Source organism: Oncorhynchus clarkii, chromosome 9, assembly GCF_045791955.1.
Source record: "Oncorhynchus clarkii lewisi isolate Uvic-CL-2024 chromosome 9, UVic_Ocla_1.0, whole genome shotgun sequence".
NCBI lineage: Eukaryota > Metazoa > Chordata > Actinopteri > Salmoniformes > Salmonidae > Oncorhynchus > Oncorhynchus clarkii.
In genome coordinates this window covers 31,120,646-31,147,521 of record NC_092155.1, presented here as the reverse complement: position 1 = coordinate 31,147,521, position 26,876 = coordinate 31,120,646, and positions in this window count along the sequence as shown.

Genomic DNA, 26,876 nt, shown 5'->3' with positions numbered 1-26,876 from the left:
AAGATGTCAGAAAGATTAGGTTCACTATCAAACTTAGACTACAGAAAGACCAGCCAGCTTAGAACTACACCTTATCATTTCTGGACCACATACTTTGAATGGGCAACAGGCAACTGCTGTGTTCCTCTCTTTCTCTGCTCATAATCCAGCTGTCTGTGTGGAAGAATACCACAGGGTAAAATTAATGGTGGTGGGGGATGCATTGTCATGCAGAGTTCAGGCATAGTTCACAGCCATACTGTAGGAGCACAGATTCGCCACATAAGGCAGCACTGAGTAGGACCACTCTTTGATTATCTCTCTTTTCTCCACAACTGGCGAGGAGGCAAACAAGGACTTGGGGTCTGTTTTAAATATATTTTTGTTTTCTGTCAGACACATTCCTTAAATGTTTATGGAGGTTTTGAGAGAAAGAGCTTAGGGAAGCAGGGTTGAAAGAGAGCATTGAAAGAGAAAAACCTGAAAAACCCACAATGATGTATAATGCCCAATCTTACCCAAGCCATGTACACATCCCCGGTCCAAAGTTGAGAACACCTACTCATTCAAGGGTTATTCTTTATTTTGACCATTTTCTACATTGTAGATTAATAGTAAAGACATCAAAACTATGAAATAACACATATGGAATCATGTAGTAACCAGAAAAAGTGTTAAACAAATCAAATATATCTTATATTTGAGATGCTTGAAACAGCCACCATTTGCCTTGATGACAGCTTTGCACACTCTTGGCATTCTCTCAACCAGCTTCACCTGGAATGCTTTTCCAACAGTCTTGAAGAAGTTCCCACAGTGCTGAGCACTTGTTGGCTGCTTTTCCTCCACTCAGCAACTGGCAAATCTGGTGCAGTCCATGAGGAGGAGATGCACTGCAGTACTTCATGCAGCTGATGGCCACACCAGATACTGACTGCTACTTTTGATTTTGAACCCCCCCTCCTCTTTGTTCAGCGGCACATTATTACATTTCTGTTAGTTACATGTCTGTGGAACTTGTTTGGTTCATGTCTCAGTTGTTGAATCTATTGTTCATCCAAATATTTACACATGTTAATTAAGTTTGCTGAAAATAAACACAGTTGAAAGTGAGAGGACATTTCCTTTTTTTGCTGAGTTTAACAGAAAAGAGATACAGCTACATAAGTAGGATCTTAAATTGATCAACCTGTTGGAGGAGAACTTTCCCGCATTGCTGGACATTTTTAATTTGTAGTGTATTTGAGGATGAAAAAGGCTTTTGAAGATTTTAATTTCCACTGTGAAATTTCAGACTTGATTTTCCCTAACGGAAAATGTATCAGCCCCTTCAAAACTGTCCATTAATTATAATCCACTTAATAATTAAAATAACCTGTAGCTCAAGCATTATTTCCCTGCTGTTGGAAACTGGTTCAAATTAAGGCCCTACATCTGTAGGGAGATGGGTCTGTGCTGCCAAGCTTTATAAAGCAGGCAGGGATGAAACATCGCCATCTCCATAAAATGATTATGTTATTAAATGAGACACAGCAATACTCTTGTAAGTGCGTAATCCAAGGATCTCCGGCTGCCATGCAAATGTACCAGATGTCAGTGAGTATAACACAAAGCTCTGGAATGAGCAACAGAATCCTCAAAATCCTTTCCCACATCCTTCTGGTCTGTCTCAGATGCACTGGTAGTCTGATGCTTGTTTTTATGGGCCACATTGTGTTGTACTTAGTCAGTTCAGATTTTTCAAGGAACCAACGCAGACACAAAGAGTACAATTTGGGCAAAACCTCGGAAAATGTATGTTTCTTGCTGTTTCGCTTCCCTTGACAAACTTGAAATTTTATTTCAGTATTTCTCTCTTAGAAGTGTTTTGCTTTGCTGTTCACTCACTCTCAATTCCCAGGTGCACTGGTGCTCTAGCTATGTGCTTGTTTGGGCTACTTGTTCTCAATTAGTTTACGTTTCCAATGGCTCAAATGCCACAAAGCGTAAAGTTTGGACAGAAAACTGACTAGTAGCTCGATTTCAAACCACTTCTTTCACAAATTCTTTCTTAGGAGCACTGTGCTTTGCTGTTCTCTCTGTTATCTCCCATGTGAAATGTTAGGGGTGGGTGGACCGAGTCGGAGTCTCTCGCTTTCCCTCGCAGGGCAGGATAAAAGCAAAACATCTGATTTTCCCCTAAGAGAAACATTGACGACTTTACGGCAGAAGCATGCGTGGCCGGCGTGAACAGCCCATCCCCATTGAATCAGATTGCCTGTTAATTCAGCCTAATTTGCCATCAGTCCCACTAATTGCAGCTGACTGGCTTCCAGAGAGTATTGTAATTCCCTTAAATTAGTTTAAGCGTCTGTGATGAGGTATGCTTGAACTCAATTAATGCAAAGTGATATGTGATTTGTTTTCCTCATTGTTTACCGTTAGCAACCTACTCAGAAGAAAAGGTAGCTAAAATAATAACTGGGGAATGTTTAATTGAATTAATAGTATGAACGGTGCATTAATTCCATTGCTCTTAGGGACTCCTATGGGCTCCATGTTACTTACAAAGTCAGAACTACCTCCTTTAGGGGGAACGAACCTCAAGCACTCTAATATATCATATTGAACAAGGATCACATGGTTTTAAATAAAACAATATAAAATGTGACATTTCTAGTGGTGTAAAGAACGTAAGTCAAAATACTTGAAAGTACTACATAAGTTGTTTTTGGTGGTATCTGTACTTACTATGTATATTTTTTTGACTACTTTTACTTTGACTCCACTAAATAATGTACATTTTACACCATACCTTTTCCCTGACACCCAAAAGTACTTGTTAAATGTTGTAAAATTAGTAAAGAAGTAAAATTATGAAGAGAACATCCCTTGTAATCCCCACTGCCTCTGATCTGACGGACTCACTAATAACAAGTGCTTCATTTGTAAATTATATCTGAGTGTTGGAGTGTGCCTCTAGCTATCAGTACATTTTGAAAAAAAATGAAAATCGTGCCGTCTGGTTTGCTTAATATAAGGAATTCCAAATTATTCAAACTTTTACATTTAATTGTTAACATGTACTTTTTGAATTTAAATTAAGTATTGTTTTACTGGGTGGCTTTAACCTTTACTTGAGTCATATTCTATTAAAGTATCTATACTATTAGTCATGTATGACAATTGAGTACCTTTTCCACCTGTCACATCTTCTCCTGCTCCTCCCCTCCGGCGTACGACGTCACGGGAATACTAACCACCGGTCCTGGGATTCATCATTACCCAAACCTGGCCCTCATCACTAGGCTCACCTGTTAATCATTATGATTCACACCTGGACTTCATTGCTTTCATCATTTCCTCCCCTTTATATATGTCACTCCCTTATGTTCACTCACCAGTTACATGGTACATGGAATTGTCTCGTTCCTGGTTTTGTTGTTTTATTAAACATTGCACCTGCTTCCTGACTCACAGCTTCATTATTACCACCACTGGAGATTTCTCAAATACTGCCGATGCACAGTATTTTGATATCAAGCATCCTCGTCGAATCAAAGTCATTTAAGTCCATTAAATGTGCATTTTTTAATTTTCCCAGGAAAGTGGTCTGATTTCTGCGTAGCACTGATTTCGTTAACGACCTCTCTCCCTTTTATTATAAATCTTGATCTCAGTGCCGGGTACTCATGTTTGAGTCCTCCGCTGGCTCACATGTTGTCACAGAACATGTTTTAACTCCACATGTGGGACCAAAACTGACTTTCCTTTTACTTTTCCTCAACATTCTATTCCCTTTTGAAGCACCTTGAATGTAAATTGGTAACATGTTAAGTAATAAGTGCATTATACCAAATTGTGCCTTTAAATAACCTATCCTGTCACACACTTAAAATTGACTGTGTAGAATTAGTAAGGGTGAAACATACTGTATATTGTCTTTTGACTTGATCACAATTTTACGCTGATCTTATCAAACATCTACATAACACCACAGTCTATGTTTGCACAATCATTTATAATTATCAGGTACTCATATCCAGGTCATTCCAAGTGAAAACCTAGACAGCCAGTTGATTGCACAGTAATCTGTATATTCAACTTCCAAGCATTACCAAACTATCACACAATTAGATCTAATATACAGAGAGGAGAAGACCTGGGATAACTATAGTTTAGAGAGCCTGTTTATTTCTCTATTTGGTTAGGTCAGGGTGTGATTTGGGTGGGCATTCTAGTTTTCTATTTCTTTGTTGGCCGGGTATGGTTCCCAATCAGAGGCAGCTGTCTATCGTTGTCTCTGATTGGGAATCATACTTAGGCAGCCTGTTTTCCACCTGCGTTTGTGGGCTCTTGTCTTTGTATAGTTGCGGTTTAGCGGTACAAAGCGTTACCTTCGTAAGTGGTTTTTGGTGTCACATTATAAAGTAAAATGTACACCTACCATGCTGCGCCTTGGTCTCCTAATGATGGACCTAACATTGTGGAAAGGCTCAATTTCTTCAGGGAAACATAGTTACTTTGGAGGTGACTGCAACTATTTGAATACAAAAAATGACCGCTTTTCAAAACCATTTGAATACAGATGTCATGAAGGAACTACTTTAGTTAGTTATTTGAATACAAATTTGAGAAAGCAACTTCAGTACTGTTCTGAAATAGGCTACCTTCAACTAATGGCAGGGCTTAATGTATGTCCTATACTATTCCCATCTTTCTGATATAAATGTATTGTGTAGATAATTGTGTAGATCAATGTTGACTATCTGAACCTTTTGTAATGTCAATTTTTCTAAATGTCCATGTACATAATCAAGTCAAACAATTAGGTGTATGATACATGAAAATACCGCAGAGTAATTCTTAGCCATCTTTGTCCATCTGAGGGTAAGTGTTCTTGTTTCAAATCAAATGTATTTATAAAACCCTTTTTACATCAGCAGATGTCACAAAGAAACCGAGCCTAAAACCTCAAACAGCAAGCAATGCAGATGTAGAAGCACAGTGGCTAGGGAAAAACTCCCTAGAAAGGCAGCATCCTAGGAACCTACAGTAAATGCAGAATGTCAGTTGGCTTGTGTAACCAGCCATCAAATCCTGTTTCTTGTATGACATGACTAGTAATCAATGTATGATCCATCCTGTGTATATGTGATTATTTAGTAAATAAATAATTTAGCCAATTTTGTATTGCCTATTCAACTTGTTAGTCAGGGTTCATGACGATAACCAAGAATTTTACGACGTTCAGATGAGACTGAATATGGTGACGATTAATAATTGACTGCTATTGATATAAAAGATCTTTAAGGGTTTATTCAGAAGAGAACAGCTCTATAAACACACTTCCGTGGTGCCACAGGTTATTACCGAGTTAATTGTTGCATGGTTTAATTCAATCACGTAATCAATCAAATGTTAGGTGATCAATTTGATAAAATAGCCTGTCATATAATTTAATCAGTCAGACACAACTACAATGATGTCAAACCAATATACCGTGTGCTGTGACGGCAGAGGTTAGAGAGGATAGTCCCCCTACAAAGAGATCAAGATGGCGACGCTGAGAAGGGTGCGGCTCTTGCTGGTTCCTGCTGCTTTTTTATGGCTATTTTTGCTTGTTCAGAATGTTATTCTAGTCTACTGAGCCATTTACTTTATGTTCATATTCTCATCCTTTTATTTCTTATTGTTGGTGCATTGTCAAGAAATAGCCTGTAAGTAAGCATTTTGTTGGACGGTGTATACCATGTGTATCCTGTAAATACGACTAATTAAACTTGAACATTGACATTATTGGACCTCTCTTTTCAACATGAGTACAGCATTAAGGTACTTTATTTCTGTCCTGCTATTCAAAACAATCAACAAGCGCAGCGCCAGGACATTTCCCCCCCACATGTTTTTTTCTTGTACACATTGCATACTGCGATCATTACATTTTCAAACTTCTTAATTACTACTGGGTCAGTGGATCCACTTCTGTCCGACTGATTTGCTATGATTTTTCTCTATTATACCAACTGAGTGCTTTCCAAGCGTTGCGATGACGAAGGCTTTCTTTCTATTTCAACCAGAATCAACAAATGTGACCCGTTTCAGGAAACTAGGAGTATGTCATGGGTTACTTCACAGGAGAACCGTTTGAACGTAAACGTTTTTTTTTTGTCAGAAGTGCCTTGAACTTGTATGCCATCTGTAAATACAAATACAATTGTTAAATTACAAGCCTAGTTGGTTAAGCCACAGAAAAAGCAAGGAACCTTTCCGCTAGCCAATGATTGACTGAGATAATGAGTGGGCTGGACATGACGAGAGATGAGTTTGGATTGGTCTGCTATATAGCACACTTCTGTCTATTTTCAATAGAACTTCACAGCAACAACTCTTTCAGAGCTGAGTGGAGCAGCGGTTTAAGGCACTGCATCGCAGTGCAAGAGGTGTCACTACAGTCCCTGTTTTGATTCCAGGCTGTATCACATCCGTCCGTGATTGGGAGTCCCATAGGGCGGCGCACAATTGGCCCAGCGTCATCTGGGTTTGGCCGGGGTAGGCCGTCGTTGTAAATAAGATTTTGTTCTTAACTGACTTGCCTAGTTAAATTAAATAAAGAGCACTCTCGTTTGAGTGTGTCAGAGCGGAGAATAACTGATTAATTTACGAACACTCAAAACCGGTTAAATATCGGTGTCAGCAAACGGCGGGAAAAAAACTACATTTAAATTTAAATTTACCAGGAACACAGTTAGTGGATAACATGAAAACAGCCAAACCAGTTCTGCCTGGGCAAGTGAAATTGTCAGAGTTTGGGTGGGGGCTCAAGCTTAAGATGATTCTCATGGCATTGTACACGGTCAGCGTGAACTAGAGTGACTCGACACAACGGTCCAAGCAAAGGAAACAACACAGGAAGTCTTATTTAATGAAAGGGGTTGCAGTCTGCCGTGAAGCATTTATCCATGTATACGGGTAAGAGTCTAGCTAAAGTTTCAGACATATGTTTCTAATTTGGTCAGAAAGTTGTTTTCATTGCAAGTTAAAGCATACTGTTAGCTAGCTAGCTAGCTGACGTTAGATGACTAGCTCGTTAGCTAACATTACGTTTATGATCTGTGTGTAGCAATGTCATCTCAGAATGCCATTTTACATTGCTTGTTATAGCCTAATGTTAGCTAGCTAACTGGCTAACATTGAATCTCTTTGATTAAATTTAGCTAGCTATGACAATTGGTTTGTATCCCTTGTACTTTATGGATTACGATTCATTGTTTAGCTAGCATGTCTAAACAAAAGACTCCACTTCACCAGATGATTACATGACCCATCAAGTTAGCCAGGTATGTCTGACGGTGATTACGGCTATCTATTGTACAATAATGCCAAAATATTTGTATCTGGAATTTGTTTTTCAGCATCTGTAGGACACTCCTCCAGCAGTCATACAAGGAGAATGGTCTAATACCTCCCATCAAAAAGAGAGCTGGCACAGGTTACACCTGAAGCATGAGGACTTGCAGAGCTTGATCAACGACTATGGAGAGGATAATTCAATAGTGTAACCAGGACGCCACCCAGGACACAAAGACTTTCGTGGAAAGCCGCAGCCATCCCATGTGACAAAAGCAGCAGTGTGGCGACTCTGCAAGGAGTCGATGACAACACTTGGTATGTAAAGCATAAACATTAAATTTTGATGACATGATTGCCAGTACTCACATTATTTCTGTATTTTCCAGAGGTAAGTGTAGTCGGGCTGTATGTTATCATTTTAACTTCAAGATTCCATGATGATGTTTCTGTATGTTATCACATCACGGGTGAGCTCGGGGATCTAAATAAATGAGTAAAACACTTTCTAGAAATCAGAAGTAATCCGACGATGGGTAGTTTGTGTGTGCCGCATGCTTGTTTACTTTGCATCAACCAAAGACACTAAGAGGAGACAATTTGAGTTTATTGTGTCTATAGTATGTGTGTTGAAGGGTGTGTGTCATCTACGATCTTCCACTTCCCTTCCTTCACTTCCGGAAGTTTACCCGAAAGATGAGTGAACCATTCCTTCACCTCATTATAACATCTTTAGTCTGACAGACTACGTGACACCCAGAAAGCATTGTATAATGTCAACAAACATGGTGCAGCAAATAGCTGAGCTCATTATAATCAGTAAAACCTTCGAAAAAGTATTTTACACACATAATGTGCCCATTGCAATCTATATAATAATCGGAATGCAATATTTATCACCGGAAATTGAAAACATGTGAATAAAACTACATACATTATGCTCCATACACACATTCAGTTGAAGTCAGAAGCTTACATACACTTAGGCTGGAGTCATTAAAACTTGTTTTTTAACCACTCCACAAATTTCTTGTTAACAAACTATAGTTTTGGTAAGTCGGTTAGGACATCTTGTCACGCCCTGGCCTTAGTTATCTTTAGTTATCTTTTTCTTTATTATTTTGGTTAGGCCAGGGTGTAATATGGGTGATTTAATGTGTTTATCTTGTCTAGGGTTTTTTGGAGATTTATGGGGTTGTGTTCAGTTTAGGTGTCTAGGTAAGTCTATGGTTGCCTAGATTAGTTCTCAATCAGAGGCAGGTGTTTATTGTTGTCTCTGATTGGGAACCATATTTAGGCAGCCATATTCTTTGGGTATTTTGTGGGTGATTGTTTCCTGTCTTTGTGTTTTATGCACCAGTTAGGACTGTTACGGTTTTCACGTTTATTGTTTTGTAGTTTGTTCATGTTTGAGTTTTCTTATTAAAGAACCATGAACTATAACCACGCTGTGTTTTGGTCCGCCTCTCCTTCCCAGGAAGAAAGCCGTAACAGAATCGCCCACCACAACAGGACCAAGCGGCGTGGTGACAGGCAGCGCCAGCAGGAGCAGCGCAATCAGGACTTCTGGACGTGGGAGGAAATTCTCGACGGGAGAGGACCCAGGGGAGTGTCGCCGCCCCAAGGTGCAGAAGACGGAGCAGCGCAAGGAGGAATGGACATGGGAGGACGAGTTGGATGGTGATGGACCCTGGACACAGCCGGGGGAATATCGCCACACCTAGGCAGAGCTGGAGGCAGCCAAAGCGAAGAGGCGGAGGTTTGAAGAGGCAGCACGGAAGCAGGGCTGGAAACCCGAGTGTCAGCCCCAAAAATGTATTGGGGGGAGGAATACAGGAGGTATGGCGAAGCCAGGTAGGAGACCTGCACCAACTTCCTGTGCTTACCGGAGAGCGAGAGAGACCGGGCAGGCACCGTGTTATGCTGTGGAGTGCACGGTGTCCCCAGTGCGGGTACATAGCCCGGTGCGGTATATACCAGCTCCTCGCATCGGCCGGGCTAGAGTGGGCATCGAGCCAAGTGCCATGAAGCCGGCTCTATGCATCTGGTCTCCAGTGCGTCTCCTTGGGCCGGCGTACATGGCACCAGCCTTACGCATGGTGTCCCTGGTTCGCCTGCACAGCCCAGTGCGGGCTATTCCACCTCGCCGCACTGGCAGGGCGACCGGGAGCATTCAACCAGGTAAGGTTGGGCAGGCTCGGTGCTCAAGAGCTCCAGTGTGCCTGCACGGTCCGGTCTATCCAGTGCCACCTACACGCACCAGCCCTCCGGTGGCAGCCCCCCGCACCAGGGCCTTCGCACAATTGGCCCAGCGTCATCTGGGTTTGGCCGGGGTAGGCCGTCGTTGTAAATAAGATTTTGTTCTTAACTGACTTGCCTAGTTAAATTAAATAAAGAGCACTCTCGTTTGAGTGTGTCAGAGCGGAGAATAACTGATTAATTTACGAACACTCAAAACCGGTTAAATATCGGTGTCAGCAAACGGCGGGAAAAAAACTACATTTAAATTTAAATTTACCAGGAACACAGTTAGTGGATAACATGAAAACAGCCAAACCAGTTCTGCCTGGGCAAGTGAAATTGTCAGAGTTTGGGTGGGGGCTCAAGCTTAAGATGATTCTCATGGCATTGTACACGGTCAGCGTGAACTAGAGTGACTCGACACAACGGTCCAAGCAAAGGAAACAACACAGGAAGTCTTATTTAATGAAAGGGGTTGCAGTCTGCCGTGAAGCATTTATCCATGTATACGGGTAAGAGTCTAGCTAAAGTTTCAGACATATGTTTCTAATTTGGTCAGAAAGTTGTTTTCATTGCAAGTTAAAGCATACTGTTAGCTAGCTAGCTAGCTGACGTTAGATGACTAGCTCGTTAGCTAACATTACGTTTATGATCTGTGTGTAGCAATGTCATCTCAGAATGCCATTTTACATTGCTTGTTATAGCCTAATGTTAGCTAGCTAACTGGCTAACATTGAATCTCTTTGATTAAATTTAGCTAGCTATGACAATTGGTTTGTATCCCTTGTACTTTATGGATTACGATTCATTGTTTAGCTAGCATGTCTAAACAAAAGACTCCACTTCACCAGATGATTACATGACCCATCAAGTTAGCCAGGTATGTCTGACGGTGATTACGGCTATCTATTGTACAATAATGCCAAAATATTTGTATCTGGAATTTGTTTTTCAGCATCTGTAGGACACTCCTCCAGCAGTCATACAAGGAGAATGGTCTAATACCTCCCATCAAAAAGAGAGCTGGCACAGGTTACACCTGAAGCATGAGGACTTGCAGAGCTTGATCAACGACTATGGAGAGGATAATTCAATAGTGTAACCAGGACGCCACCCAGGACACAAAGACTTTCGTGGAAAGCCGCAGCCATCCCATGTGACAAAAGCAGCAGTGTGGCGACTCTGCAAGGAGTCGATGACAACACTTGGTATGTAAAGCATAAACATTAAATTTTGATGACATGATTGCCAGTACTCACATTATTTCTGTATTTTCCAGAGGTAAGTGTAGTCGGGCTGTATGTTATCATTTTAACTTCAAGATTCCATGATGATGTTTCTGTATGTTATCACATCACGGGTGAGCTCGGGGATCTAAATAAATGAGTAAAACACTTTCTAGAAATCAGAAGTAATCCGACGATGGGTAGTTTGTGTGTGCCGCATGCTTGTTTACTTTGCATCAACCAAAGACACTAAGAGGAGACAATTTGAGTTTATTGTGTCTATAGTATGTGTGTTGAAGGGTGTGTGTCATCTACGATCTTCCACTTCCCTTCCTTCACTTCCGGAAGTTTACCCGAAAGATGAGTGAACCATTCCTTCACCTCATTATAACATCTTTAGTCTGACAGACTACGTGACACCCATAAAGCATTGTATAATGTCAACAAACATGGTGCAGCAAATAGCTGAGCTCATTATAATCAGTAAAACCTTCGAAAAAGTATTTTACACACATAATGTGCCCATTGCAATCTATATAATAATCGGAATGCAATATTTATCACCGGAAATTGAAAACATGTGAATAAAACTACATACATTATGCTCCATACACACATTCAGTTGAAGTCAGAAGCTTACATACACTTAGGCTGGAGTCATTAAAACTTGTTTTTTAACCACTCCACAAATTTCTTGTTAACAAACTATAGTTTTGGTAAGTCGGTTAGGACATCTTGTCACGCCCTGGCCTTAGTTATCTTTAGTTATCTTTTTCTTTATTATTTTGGTTAGGCCAGGGTGTAATATGGGTGATTTAATGTGTTTATCTTGTCTAGGGTTTTTTGGAGATTTATGGGGTTGTGTTCAGTTTAGGTGTCTAGGTAAGTCTATGGTTGCCTAGATTAGTTCTCAATCAGAGGCAGGTGTTTATTGTTGTCTCTGATTGGGAACCATATTTAGGCAGCCATATTCTTTGGGTATTTTGTGGGTGATTGTTTCCTGTCTTTGTGTTTTATGCACCAGTTAGGACTGTTACGGTTTTCACGTTTATTGTTTTGTAGTTTGTTCATGTTTGAGTTTTCTTATTAAAGAACCATGAACTATAACCACGCTGTGTTTTGGTCCGCCTCTCCTTCCCAGGAAGAAAGCCGTAACAGAATCGCCCACCACAACAGGACCAAGCGGCGTGGTGACAGGCAGCGCCAGCAGGAGCAGCGCAATCAGGACTTCTGGACGTGGGAGGAAATTCTCGACGGGAGAGGACCCAGGGGAGTGTCGCCGCCCCAAGGTGCAGAAGACGGAGCAGCGCAAGGAGGAATGGACATGGGAGGACGAGTTGGATGGTGATGGACCCTGGACACAGCCGGGGGAATATCGCCACACCTAGGCAGAGCTGGAGGCAGCCAAAGCGAAGAGGCGGAGGTTTGAAGAGGCAGCACGGAAGCAGGGCTGGAAACCCGAGTGTCAGCCCCAAAAATGTATTGGGGGGAGGAATACAGGAGGTATGGCGAAGCCAGGTAGGAGACCTGCACCAACTTCCTGTGCTTACCGGAGAGCGAGAGAGACCGGGCAGGCACCGTGTTATGCTGTGGAGTGCACGGTGTCCCCAGTGCGGGTACATAGCCCGGTGCGGTATATACCAGCTCCTCGCATCGGCCGGGCTAGAGTGGGCATCGAGCCAAGTGCCATGAAGCCGGCTCTATGCATCTGGTCTCCAGTGCGTCTCCTTGGGCCGGCGTACATGGCACCAGCCTTACGCATGGTGTCCCTGGTTCGCCTGCACAGCCCAGTGCGGGCTATTCCACCTCGCCGCACTGGCAGGGCGACCGGGAGCATTCAACCAGGTAAGGTTGGGCAGGCTCGGTGCTCAAGAGCTCCAGTGTGCCTGCACGGTCCGGTCTATCCAGTGCCACCTACACGCACCAGCCCTCCGGTGGCAGCCCCCCGCACCAGGCTTCCTGCGCGTGTCCAGAGCCCAGTACTCCCTGTTTCTCCTCCCTGCAATTGCCCTGAGGTCCGTGTCCTCGGCCCGGTACCACCAGTGTCGGCACCACCCACCAGGCCTACAGTGCGCCTCGCCTGTCCAGCGCTGCCAGAGCCTTCCTCCTCTCCAGCACAGCCGGAGTCTCCCGCCTGTCCGGCGCTGCCAGAGCTTCCGCCCCTCAGTCCAGAGGCAACAGAGCCCCTCAGTCCAGAGGCAACAGAGCCCCTCAGTCCAGAAGCAACAGAGCCCCTCAGTCCGGAGCTGCTAGAGTCTCCCGTCTGTCCGGAGCTGCTGGAGTCTCCCGTCTGTCCGAAGCTGCTGGAGTCTCCCATCTGTCCGGAGCTGCTGGAGTCTCCCGTCTGTCCGGAGCTGCTGGAGTCTCCCGTCTGTCCGGAGCTGCTGGAGTCTCCCGTCTGTCCGGAGCTGCTGGAGTCTCCCGTCTGTCCGGAGCTGCTGGAGTCTCCCGTCTGTCCGGAGCTGCTGGAGTCTCCCGTCTGTCCGGAGCTGCTGGAGTCTCCCGTCTGTCCGGAGCTGCTGGAGTCTCCCGTCTGTTCGGAGCTTCCGGAGCCGCCAGTAAGCCAGGATCCCACAGAGCCGCCAGTCAGCCAGGATCCGCCAGTCAGCCAGCATCTGCCGGAGCCGCCAGTCAGCCAGGATCCGCCGGAGCTGCCAGTCAGCCAGGTTCCGCCGGAGCCGCCATTCAGCCAGGATCCGCCGGAGCCGCAATTCAGCCAGGATCCGCCGGAGCCGCCATTCAGCCAGGATACCCCAGAGCCGTCAACCTGCCTGAGCTACCCCTCGGTCCTGAGCTACCCCTCGGTCCTGAGCTACCCCTCGGTCCTGAGCTACCCCTCGGTCCTGAGCTTCCTCAGTAATGAGGCACCCCTCATTCCAGGTGGGCCCTTTGTTAGGGTTACTAGGCCAAGGTCGGCGGAGAGGGTCGCCACTCAAAGGACGCTAAGAAAGCGGACTAAGACTATGGTGGAGTGGGGTCCCCGTCCCGCGCCAGAGCCGCCACCGTGGACAGACGCCCACCCAAACCCTCCCCTATGGGTTTAGGTGTGCGGCCGGGAGTCCACACCTTTGGGTCACGCCCTGTCACGCCCTAGCCTTAGTTATCTTTGTTTTCTTTATTATTTTGGTTAGGCCAGGGTGTGATATGGGAGATTTATGCGTTTTATCTTGTCTAGGGTTTTTTGTAGATTTATGGGGTTGTGTTCAGTTGAGGTGTCTAGGTAAGTCTATGGTTGCCTAGATTGCTTCTCAATCAGAGGCAGGTGTTTATTGTTGTCTCTGATAGGCAGCCATATTCTTTGGGTATTTTGTGGGTGATTTTTTTCCTGTCTTTGTGTTTTATGCACCAGTTAGGACTGTTACGGTTTTTACGTTTATTGGTTTGTAGTTTGTTCATGTTTGAGTTTTCTTATTAAAACCTCTTAATGGTTATTGTGCATTTTTTCAAATTTTTGATAAAAAGCGTGCAAGATTTCAACTTCCTGCTACTCATGCCAGGAATATAGCATATTCAAATGATTAGTATGTGTGGATAGAAAACACTCTGAAGTTTATAAAACTGGTTAAATCATGTCTGTGACTATAACAGAACTTGTGTAGCAGGCAAAACCCCAAGGAAAAACTGTTCAGAAAAAGAAAAAAAAATCTCTCTGCCGGTTCCCTGTATTGTCTATGTCAAGGGAAAATAGATAGCGCCCAGTCCTACAGCTTCCACACGATGTCGCCAGTCTTGGGAATTGGGTTGAAGTTAATCCTTTAAGAAATGAAGAATAGGCACATCCTGTCAGAGGGTACACTCTGGATAGTTATGAAAGAGAGAGAATCGTCCATGTTTTGTTGACTTGGAGCTATTGAATACAGATCGCCCCGTCATCAATTTGATCGATTATTAACGTTTACAAATACCTAAAGTTGGATAACAAAAGTAGTTTGAAGTATTTTGGCAAAGTTTATAGGCAACTTTTTATTTTTCATTGTAATGACGTTGCGTTTTGGAAAGCTGTTTTTTCTGGATCAGACGGGCTTTATAAATGGACATTTTGGGTATACATGGACGGATTTAATCGAAAAAAAGAACCAATTGTGATGTTTATGGGACATATTGGAGTGCCAACAAAGGTAAAGGTCAAAGGTAATGCATATTTTATATTTTATTTCAGCGTTTTGTGTAGCGCCGGCTACGCTAATTATTTCGTTTACGTCTCGGTCATGTGTTTCGGGGGGGTGCATGCTATCAGATAATAGCTTCTCATGCTTTCGCCGAAAAGCATTTTTAAAATCTGACATGTTGGCTGGATTCACAACGAGTATAGCTTTAATTGAGTACCCTGCATGTGTGATTTAAAGTTTGGGTTTTATCGAGTACTATTTGAATTTGGCGCTACGCATTTCCCCAGGCTATTGGCTAGGAGAGACGCTAGCGTCTCAGTGGCCGTAAGAGTTTAAAGAACCATGAACTACAACCACGCTGCATTTTGGTCCGCCTCCCCTTCCCAGGAAGAAAGCCGTGACACATCTACTTTGTCCATGACTCTTTGTGAATTTTTCCAACAATTGTTAACAGGCAGATTATTTCACTTTCACCCACTCCAGTGGGTCAGATGTTAACATACATTAAGTTGACTGTGCCTTTAAACAGCTTGAAAATTCCAGAAAATTAGGTCATGCCTGAATCTTCTTATAGGCTAATTGACATAATTTAAGTCAATTGGAGGTGTACCTGTGGATGTACTTCAAGGCCTTACCTTCCAACTCAGTGACTCTTTGCTTGACATCACGGGAAAATCAAAAGAAATCAGCCAAGACCACAGAAAAAAATTGTAGACCGCCACAAGTCTGGATCATCCTTGGCCTTAATGACCATTGTTGTGCTTGGAGGAAACAGGGGGAGGCTTGCAAGCCGAAGAACACCATCCCAACAGTGAAGCATGGGGATGGCAGCATCATGTTGTGGGGGTGCTTTGCTGCAGGAGGGAATGGTGCACTTCACAAAACAGATGGCATCATGAGGGAGGAAAATTATGTGGATATATTGAAGCAACATCTCAAGCTTGGTCGCAAATGTGTCTTCCAAATGAACAATGACTCCAAGCATACTTCCAAAGTTGTGGTAAAATGGCTTAAGGACAACAAAGTCAAGGTATTGGAGTGGCCATCACAAAGCCCTGACCTCAATCCTATATAAAATGTGTGGGTAGATCTGAAAAAACATGTGTGAGCAAGGAGGCCTACAAACCTGACTTAGGTATACCAGCTCTGTCAGGAGGAAGGGGCCACAATTCACCCAACTTATATTTTTTAACTAGGCAAGTCAGTTAAGAACAAATTCTTATTTTCAATGATGGCCTAGGAACACTGGGTTAACTGCCTTGTTCAGGGGCAGAACAACATATTTCTTCCTTGTCAGCTCGGTGATTCGATCTTGCAACCTTTCGGTTACAAGTCCCACGCTCTAAACACTAGGATACCTGCCTCTCCTTCTTATTATGGGAAGCTTGTGGAAGGCTACCCAAAACATTTGACCCAAGTTAAACAATTTAAAGGCAATGCTACCAAATACTAAATGAGTGTATGTATACTTGGAATGTGATGAAAGAACTGAAATCTGAAACAAATCATTCTCTACCATTATTCTGACATTTCACATTCTTAAAATAAAGTGGTGATCCTAACTGACCTAAAACATGGAATTCTTATTAGGATTAAATGTCAAGAATTGTGAAAAACTGAGTTTAAATGTATTTGGCTAAGGTGTATGTAAACTTCCGACTTCAACTGTATATACTCTATGCGCCTACAGTAAAAACTACAAAATGGTATACAGAAAATAAGGAACTTACTTTGATAGGAACGCACACATGTCCAAAGTTATTATGTGTAAAGAAAACAACAAGGAAGGTAAAGCGAGCGCCAGCAATAAAATGATCCAAATCTTGCAGGACTGCGCAAATATATGCATACTTGATCTGAAAAAACATCACTGAAGTGCTGTTAGCTCTCATCGAAGAGACGTTTTTCCGGCTCAGTAAAGCCTCATAAATTGTCCCCTACGCAAAAATGGGCTACTTCTATGTGTGTTAATGGGGAGGCGGAACACACCTCAATTCAAACTGTTGTTAGAAAATACAACTCGTTAGAAAATAATTAGAAAGTTGACAAGTTGAAATATAGCCTATAGATAATAGCAGATAGCAGGCAGCGCTTGTTATTAAAGGGACTGGAGATTGGTTCTCTCTGTTACCAACAGACAAGCACACAGACACTAATCGTGGAATGGAATGTTGTCTTTTCACCAATCCATTGTAAATCTACTGTCAGTGTTACATCTCCCAGAGGCCCACTTTTAGCCCACACACAGATGAGAGCGTTCTAAGAAAACTATTCTGTTGCATAAAACAACCTTTTGATGCAATAACAGTATTAGAGCAATCTTAAAATTTCTGTTCTGACAGGTGTCAAGCATCCTTTTCAATTGGAACTGGCTATGTCCAGAGACTGGGGCATAAAACAGTTAATCAAATGGTGTTACTCTTTGTATATTCTGTGCTATGACCCGAACTCCTTCTGGTGCTGCACTACATGCGTTCACATATCATTGTTCTAAATCTTAAATCACACTCAAGGGATTGTTTCACTTGACCCGCATATCCCCCTTCCAAATGCGGGCCAGTTAGCGGAACCTGTGTCCTAGACAGGTTATTAACTTCTTGAGCATACTTGACACGCAGACGTCCCAAGTATGCCCCTGGAAATGCAAATGCGCTACGCTAAATGCTAAATGTACTCGTTACAACTCAATCTTTGATCAAAATTCACAAGCAGGGTATTGAATTAAAGCTACACTCATTGTGAACCTAGCCAGCAAGTCAGATTTTTAAAATGCTTTTCGGCTATTATCTGATAGCATGCACCCCCCAAAATGCCAGCACGACACGTAAACAACAGATTTTGCGGTAGCCGGCGCTACCCAAAACGCAGAAATAAAATATAAAACATTCATTACCTTTGACGAGCTTCTTTCTTGGCACTCCTATATGCCCCATAAACATCACTATTGGGTCTTTTTTTCGTTTAAATCGGTCCATATATACCCAAAATAGCTTTCTATGGAAGCTGTGTAATTCAGAAAAAAATCATCGTTTTTAAACGCTGCGTAATTTTTTAAAATTAAAAAAGTCGACGATAAACTTTCACAAAACACTTCGAAATCCTTTTGTAATCCAACTTTAGGTATTAGTAAACGTTTATAATCTATCAAAATGATTACAGGGCGATGTCTTTTCAATAGGTCTTCACTTGCAAAAACAATGGCCTCTAATATCTCCCTCAACTGCATCCGGGTGAAGACTGGGAAACTGGAGGTCAGATAGAAGGATTTTCCAACAATTAAACTAACGGAACCCCCCCACCCCCAACATTCCGCTGAAAAGGCAGCACAGGAAATTCCATTTTTAAAAAAAATATATTTAACTTTCACACATTAACAAGTCCAATACTGCAAATGAAAGGTGAACATCTTGTAAATCTACCATTCGTGTCCGATTTTTAGAATGTTTCACAGCGAAAACACAACATATATTTATGTTAGATCACCACCAAATCCAAAAAAACACACAGCCATTTTCCCCAGCCAAAGATAGTCACAAAAGCAGAATTAGAGATAAAATGAATCACTAACCTTTGATAATCTTCATCAGATGACACTCATATGACATCATGTTACACAATACATTTATGTTTTGTTCGATACTATGCATATTTATATCCACAAATGTTTGTTTACATTGGCGCCATGTTCAGAAATGCTTCAAATATCTAGAGTAATTACAGAGAGCTACGTCAGATAACAGAAATACTCATCATAAACTTTGACGAAAGATACATGTTTTACATATAATTAAAGGTACACTGGTTCTTAATGCAACCGCTGTGTCAGATTTAAAAATAGCATACTATGCAATAATCTGAGACGGCGCTCAGACGTAAATATATTTCTCCGCCATGTTGGAGTCAACAGAAATACGAAATTACATCATAAATATTCCCTTACCTTTGATGAACTTTCATCAGAATGCAGTGCAAGGAATCGTAGTTCTGCAATAAATTGTTGTTTTGTTCCATAATGTCCATTACTAGCGTCCAATTAGCTACTTTGCTAGCACGTTTAGTTCACTTGTCCAAAAGCTGGCGCTGGTCCAGGCAAACTCGGACAAAAACTTCAAAAAGTTGTATTCCAGGTCGAATAAACTGGTCAAACTAAGTAGGAAATCAATCTTCAGGATACTATTATCATATATATCCAATAACATTCCAACCGGAGCATTTGTTTTTGTCTACAGAGTAATGGAATGCAAGGCGATATAATGACTACTGCGCGTAACCAGGAACTGGCATTCTGCCAGACCAGTGACTCAAATAGCTGCCATCCGGTCCCACATCATACTAGCGGCTTCATTCCACGTTCTACTGACTGTTGACATCTAGTGGAAGGCGTAGGAAGTGCAAACAGATCCATATCTTATTTGGATGTGAATAGGCGATGAGTTGAAAATCAACCAGCCCCAGAATTTCCACTTCCTGTTTAGAAGTTTGCCTGGCCTATGAGTTCTGTTATACTCACAGACATCATTTAAACAGTTTTAGAAACTTCAGAGTGTTTTCTATCCAATAGTAATAATATGCATATATTAGCATCTGAGACAGAGTAGGAGGCAGTTCACTAAGGGCACGCAATTAATCCAAAGTGAAAATGCTGCCCCCTATCCCTGAAAGGTTAATTAAGTTGCATGCTCCTGGGTAAGTACATGATAATTACAAGTATATCCTATGTAACTACATTACACTTGATTGGATACAGCCTTTGAGCAAGGTCATAATATAGAAATAAATACATTAAAATGATTGATAGTTAATGAATGGGTGTGCCTTGTTACAATTGTTACAAGGTCCTAGCTTATTTATTAACCCTGGTTTTGCATGTGGATTCGATGGTAGTGGCACCTTGTAGTTACATGTAGCAAGTTCAGAATTTAGTTTGAGTTATTGGTTATTAAAATTATAATTCAAAGTTGACTTTCAAACGTGTAATTACAAAGCATTAATTCCATTGTGGAACAAGAGTAATTACATCAGTAATTGTACATGTGGGCTAACCTTCAGAACATGGATGTGTAATTACACATTTCTTGTGCCAATTGTGCATTAACTAATAATGCTACAATCTTATTAGCATGTAATTAAATACACATAGTAACACCAATGTAATGAATATTTTGCTATAGTTATTACTGTGTAGTTACTTAGTAATAGGGTCAATGTAGTGTAAAGTGTTATCTAGTTTCCAAAGTCCTATGTAACTACAAAGTTACTGTATGTGTCATTTTTTTTGCATTTGAAGGTGCAAAAGTGGTTCATCCTAAAGTTGAGGTGATTCCATGTCCCTCGTGTATTTAATCCTGGGCTATAGGCTATATTAAGATACATATATCAGAGCCCTCCCAAACCATGTGCTTATGATCATATACAGTGCATTCAGAAAGAATTCAGACCCCTTCCCTTTTTCCACATTTTGCTACGTTACAGCCTTTTTCTAAAATGGATTAAATGAATTGTTTTCATCATCAATCTACACACAACACCCCATAATGACAAAGCAAAAACAGGTTTTTAGAAATTTGTGCAAATGTATTAATACTCATAACTTATTTACATAATTATTCAGACCCTTTGCTTAAAGACTTGAAATTGAAAAGCGTCACGTCTGGAGTTAAACCTGGCACCATCTCTATGTTGAAGCCTGGTGGTGGCATCATCATGCTTTGGGGATGCTTTTCCCCGACAGAGTCACAGACTAGTTAGGATTGAGGAAAAGATAAATGGAGCAAAGTACAGAGAGATGCTTGATGAAAATATGCTCCAGAGTGCTCAGATCCTCAGATTGGGGGGAAGGTTCACCTTCCAACAGGACAACGACCCTAAGCACACAGTCAAGACAACACAAGAGTGGCTTTGGGACAAGTCTCTGAATGTCCTTGAGTGGCCCAGCCAGAGCCCAGACTTGATCCCGATCAAAAATATCTGGAGAGACCTGAAAATAGCTTTGCTGCGACGCTCCCCATCCAACCTGACAGAGCTTGAGGGTATCTGCAAAGAAGAATGGGAGAAACTCCCCAAATACAGGTGTGCCAAGCTTGTGGTGTCATAAAAAAAATACAAAATAATACATTTTAAAAAAATGCTTGTTGCATCATAACCAAGGCTGTAATCGCTGCCAAAAGTGCTTCAACAAAGTACTGAGTAAAGGGTCTGAATACTTTTGTAAATGTGCTATTTCAGTTGTAGGTTTGCAAAAAATTCTACAAACTGGATTTTGCTTTGACATTATGGGGTATTGTGTGTAGATTGATGAAGAAAACAGACCAATTTAATCAATTTTAAAATAAGGCAGTAACCTAACAAAATGTGGAACAATTCAAGGAGTCTGAATACTTTCAGAATGCACTAATTTAACTAACTGTTGGAGTTTTTGGCTGTATTTGGCAGCCATCAAGTAAATTCCATATATTCAAGTACCTTCAAATATTATTTAGTTTTCTGAGATCTCTATTAGATTATCGGAGAAAATAGCCTTTTAGTTTAAACTCTATCTAAAATATATTTGACTGCCTCGATTATTTGAAAAGTTGGTCTTTTCAAATGAACTACAAAATACAATTATTTTCTGGCCAGGTCTGCAGAGGATCAGATGGTTAGGTATTGATGGAAGCTGCTTTGTCAAGTCATGTGATTTAGCTCTAACCCCTGCTCCCCTATTTGTCCCTCAGTGGCATGGCTCAATGCTCCGTGGCACTTGTGATGGACATTTCAAATTGAGCTCCTATGTTCTCTCTCCCAGTTTTTCAGTGTCACTTTCCCCATACTTTCCGCACTGGAATAATGAGCCATTTCAGAAATTACATTCAGGGATACCTGCCGAATCATCCAAGATCCTGGATTTCTCACCTCTTGTGTGTCTGGAAGGCACAGCTCCATCGGCCAAGCCCGGCCTTTGTTTCGGGGCAATAAGTTGGCCAGGAGAATATCCCGACCTGGTTGAATGAAAAATATTGGCTTCGTCTGATGCTGAACAGGTGGCTGGCTGCCTCTGCTCCTCTTTTCAGATGGCTGGTTAGGCATTTTCCACCTCATAAAGGATTCTGCTGTGCCAGAAAAAAACAAAGACAGCCCTCCAATTTATGCCTTGGACTAGACTCTAGCTAGCTGTCCATCTGCATTCCGGTACAGAAAAAGACCACTGTCGTGTCAGATTCCAAGGCTCAGGCTGAGCCCTGTGGCTATGTTGAGCAGCAGGATTCTGTCAAGCCGCTGAGAAGGCCAGGAAGCCGGGGGAAAGTCTTGGTAGGAAACATTATTTTTATCCGAAGTAAGGGGGATTCTAAAACTGAAAGGTGGATTCATGTCAGCTTATTTCTACTGCATCTTTCGAGTTAAAGAGTATACACTTGTGAAATAGCTGTTTTTACATGTTGAGTTTAAATTTCACACATTAAACCATATTTTCTCCAAAATTCTGCTTTTCTATGATGTTTTGCTATTATCCCGTCTTCAGTTATGTATATAAAGTGCAATATTGGGATACAAACTCATAATTTAATAGTTTTCCTCCAAAACATTAAGCCCATAACCATGTGTGAGGTGCATACTTCTGTTTCAAAGTAGATTTAAGACTACCAAGAAACACTGCGCGTCAGCACACTGCAGTAAAAAGTTAAATGTGACCCGTTTCAAGAAATCGCACATAACTACTTCACAGCAAAGGCATTTTAATTATTATATTCAACTGGCAGCTTCATTAAATAGTACCCGCAAAACATCAGTCTCAATGTCAACAGTGAAGAGGCGACTCCGGGATGATGGCCTTCTAGGCAGAGTTGCAAAGAAAAAGCCATATCTCAGACTGGCCAATAAAAAAAAAGATTAAGATGGACAAAAGTACACAGACACTGGACAGAGGAACTCTTTCTTAGAGGCCAGCATCCCGGAGTCGCCTCTTCACTGTTGACATTGAGACTGGTGTTTTGCGGGTACTATTTAATGAAGCTGCCAGTTGAGGACTTGTGAGGCACCTATTTCTCGAACTAGACACTCTAATGTACTTGTCCTCTTGCTCAGTTGTGCACAGGGGCCTCCCACTCCTCTTTCTATTCTGGTTAGGGCCAGTTTGTGCTTTTCTGTGAAGGGAGTAGTACTCAGCGTTGTATGAGATCTTTAGTTTCTTGGCAATTTCTCGCATGGAATAGGCTTCATTTCTTAGAACAAGAATAGACTGATGAGTTTCAGAAGAAAGCTCTGTTTCTGGCCATTTTGAGCCCATAATCGAACCCACAAATGCTGATGCTTCAGATACTCAACTATTCTAAAGAAGGCCAGTTGTATTGCTTCTTTAATCAGGACAACAGTTTTCAGCTGTGCTAACAATTGCAAAAGGGTTTTCTAATGATCGATTAGCCTTTTAAAATTATAAACTTGTATTAGCTAACACAACGTGCCATTGGGACACAGGAGTGATGGTTGCTGATAATAGGCTGCTGTACACCAATGTAGATATTCCATTCAAAATTAGCCTTTTCCAGCTACAAAAACAAAAACATGGAAATGTCTAAGTGACCCCAAACTTTTGGAACATGTGAACTTTCTTGTGCCTTAATAACACATTTGTATGCCATCTATAAATATGAATACAATTGTTAAATTACGAGCCTAGTTGGTTTAGCCATGGAAAAATACAGCAACTTTCCCTCTAGCCATGATTGTCTGAGTTAGTGGATGGGCTGAACATGCTGTTCGGATTGGTCTGACAAGTAGCATGCTTGTGTCTTTAACATGAGCTATTCCTGTCTACCGGGCTTTTTTTGAATGACGTCAGGAAGAACTGAAAAGGTTTTGCTACTGCTCAAAACATTGCTGCCCTGAAGTTAATTGCACTATTGACAAGGCTCAGTGGGAAAAGGTTGTGATGGACTACTTTCTAGACGATGATCGTGACATGCTGACTCGGTCTGACTCTGAAAATGAATCAGACAATTAGGAAATTCCTGATTTAGTTAAAAACATTTTCATTGAACCAGACATTGTAGAGTCTTCTGATGACAATGGTGGGAAAGAAAGGGTGTCATTGTCATGGAAGAAGTTGACCGAGTTTTGAAATCAGTGGAATGCCTGGTAAAGCTTAGAGATGATTGCCAAATGCGAATAGTCCAACAAGAGAACACAGAAAGAAGGCTGTTGTATAAAACATCTGTCTACGGATTACATCTTCAAACTAAGGGCAACGATTGCAATCCATGGCAGAGAGGAAAAGCATTCATCCATGATTACAGGTGAGCATGTAGCTACTTTTACAGATATTATACATTTGTAATTTTGTCAGAAAGTAGTTTTCATTGCAAGTTAAAGCATATTGTTAGCTAGCTAGCTAACATTGAACCTAGTTGGTTAGCTTTAGCTACCTGAGGATTCATGCATGGTAGTATTGCCATGTTCAAAACAACTTGCAACTTGGAAATCTTTGGTTGTTTATTGCACTATACATCCTTAAAACCTTTCTAGCGAAGGGATTCCACCAGCGGAACACCGACAACATTCCGGTGAAAAGGCAGTGTGTGAAATTCAAAAATATTTTTTTGAAATATGTAACTTTCGCACACTAACAAGTCCAATACAGCAAATGAAAGATCTTGTTAATCTAACCATCGTGTCCGATTTCAAAAACACTTTAAAGCTAAAGCACAACATATGATTATGTTAGATCACCGCCAAGTCGGAAAAACACACAGCCATTTTTCCAGCCAAAGATAGGAGTCACAAAAAACAGAAAAATAGATATATTAGTCACTAACCTTTGATGATCTTCATCAGATGACACTCATAGGACATCATGTTACACAATATATGTATGTTTTGTAATGTGCATATTTATATCCAAAAATCTCAGTTTACATTGACACCTTACGTGCAGTAGTTTTGATTCCAAAACATCCAGTGATTTTTGCAGAAATACTAATAATAAACATTGATAAAAGATATTAGTGTTATTCACAGACTTCTCCTTAATGCAACCGCTGTGTCAGAGTTACAGTGCCTTGCGAAAGTATTCGGCCCCCTTGAACTTTGCGACCTTTTGCCACATTTCAGGCTTCAAACATAAAGATATAAAACTGTATTTTTTTGTGAAGAATCAACAACAAGTGGGACACAATCATGAAGTGGAACGACATTTATTGGATATTTCAAACTTTTTTAACAAATCAAAAACTGAAAAATTGGGCGTGCAAAATTATTCAGCCCCCCTAAGTTAATACTTTGTAGCGCCACCTTTTGCTGCGATTACAGCTGTAAGTCGCTTGGGGTATGTCTCTATCAGTTTTGCACATCGAGAGACTGAAATTCTTTCCCATTCCTCCTTGCAAAACAGCTCGAGCTCAGTGAGGTTGGATGGAGAGCATTTGTGAACAGCAGTTTTCAGTTCTTTCCACAGATTCTCGATTGGATTCAGGTCTGGACTTTGACTTGGCCATTCTAACACCTGGATATGTTTATTTTTGAACCATTCCATTTTAGATTTTGCTTTATGTTTTGGATCATTGTCTTGTTGGAAGACAAATCTCCGTCCCAGTCTCAGGTCTTTTGCAGACTCCATCAGGTTTTCTTCCAGAATGGTCCTGTATTTGGCTCCATCCATCTTCCCATCAATTTTAACCATCTTCCCTGTCCCTGCTGAAGAAAAGCAGGCCCAAACCATGATGCTGCCACCACCATGTTTGACAGTGGGGATGGTGTGTTCAGCTGTGTTGCTTTTACGCCAAACATAACGTTTTGCATTGTTGCCAAAAAGTTCAATTTTGGTTTCATCTGACCAGAGCACCTTCTTCCACATGTTTGGTGTGTCTCCCAGGTGGCTTGTGGCAAACTTTAAACGACACTTTTTATGGATATCTTTAAGAAATGGCTTTCTTCTTGCCACTCTTCCATAAAGGCCAGATTTGTGCAATTTACGACTGATTGTTGTCCTATGGACAGAGTCTCCCACCTCAGCTGTAGATCTCTGCAGTTCATCCAGAGTGATCATGGGCCTCTTGGCTGCATCTCTGATCAGTCTTCTCCTTGTATGAGCTAAAAGTTTAGAGGGACGGCCAGGTCTTGGTAGAGTTGCAGTGGTCTGATACTCCTTCCATTTCAATATTATCGCTTGCACAGTGCTCCTTGGGATGTTTAAAGCTTGGGAAATCTTTTTGAATCCAAATCCGGCTTTAACCTCTTGGAACTCCCCATACCGGATCCGGTATCAGGAATACAGACTCAAGCTCATTACCATAACGCAACGTTAACTATTCATGAAAATCGCAAATGAAATGAAATAAATATGCCATCTCGCAAGCTTAGCCTTTTGTAAACAAAACTGTCATCTCAGATTTTCAAAATATGCTTCTCAACCATAGGAAAACAATAATTTGTGTAACAGTAGCTAGCAAACAAAGGATTTAGCGTTAGCATTAGCGTTAGCATCCAGCACGCAACATTTCAACAAAAACATAAAAGCCTTCAAATAAAATCATTTACCTTTGAAGAACTTCTGATGTTTTCAATGAGGATACTCTCAGTTGGATAGCAGATGCTCAGTTTTTCCAAAAAGATTCTTTGTGTATTAGAAATAGCTCCGTTTTATACATCACATTTGGCTACGAAAAAAAAAACCGAAAATTCAGTCCTCAAAACGCGAACTTTTTTCCAAATTAACTCCATAATATCGACTGAAAACATGGCAAACGCTGTTTAGAATCAATCATCAAGGTGTTTTTCACATATCTCTTCATTGATACATCGTTCTTGGACACATGCTTTCTCCCCTGAATCAAATGGTAAAGTGGAAGCAGCTGGCAATTGCGCACCGAATTCGACGCAGGACACCAGGCGGACACTTGGAAAATGTAGTCTCTTATGGTCAATCTTCCAATGATATGCCTACAAATACGTCACAATGCTGCTAAGACCTTGGGCGAACGACAGAAAGTGTAGGCTCATTCCTTGCGCAATCACAGCCATA